A 354-nucleotide genomic window follows, 5' to 3' on the forward strand; every position below is an offset into this window, starting at 1 on the left:
GCTCTCCACGTGTGCCCTGCAACACATCAGGATGCAATGTGCATTTAACAAACCGAACTTCAGCTGTGCCATTTGATCCCATCCTTTTGGGAACGGAACAGAGCCCTGAGCCATACGTGGCCCCATCCACCCCCGTCTGTGCCCATAGAGGGGCGCTCGGCTATTTCCGTCAGCGCTCGGCTATTTCCGCCACCGCTCGGCCGGCTCCGGCAGCCCCAGCGCTTCCGCCGGCGGACCGAGGGCTGGGAGCTCCCGCAGCTGTTTTCCGTCAGCGTTCGGCTCTCTCCGTCCGAGGCTTCGGCTATTTCCGGCAGGCTTCGGCTGTTTCCGCCGCTGGCTTCGGGCCGCCTCAGC

The sequence above is a fragment of the Melopsittacus undulatus genome, chromosome 17 (genome assembly GCF_012275295.1).
Source record: "Melopsittacus undulatus isolate bMelUnd1 chromosome 17, bMelUnd1.mat.Z, whole genome shotgun sequence".
In the NCBI taxonomy this organism is placed as follows: domain Eukaryota; kingdom Metazoa; phylum Chordata; class Aves; order Psittaciformes; family Psittaculidae; genus Melopsittacus; species Melopsittacus undulatus.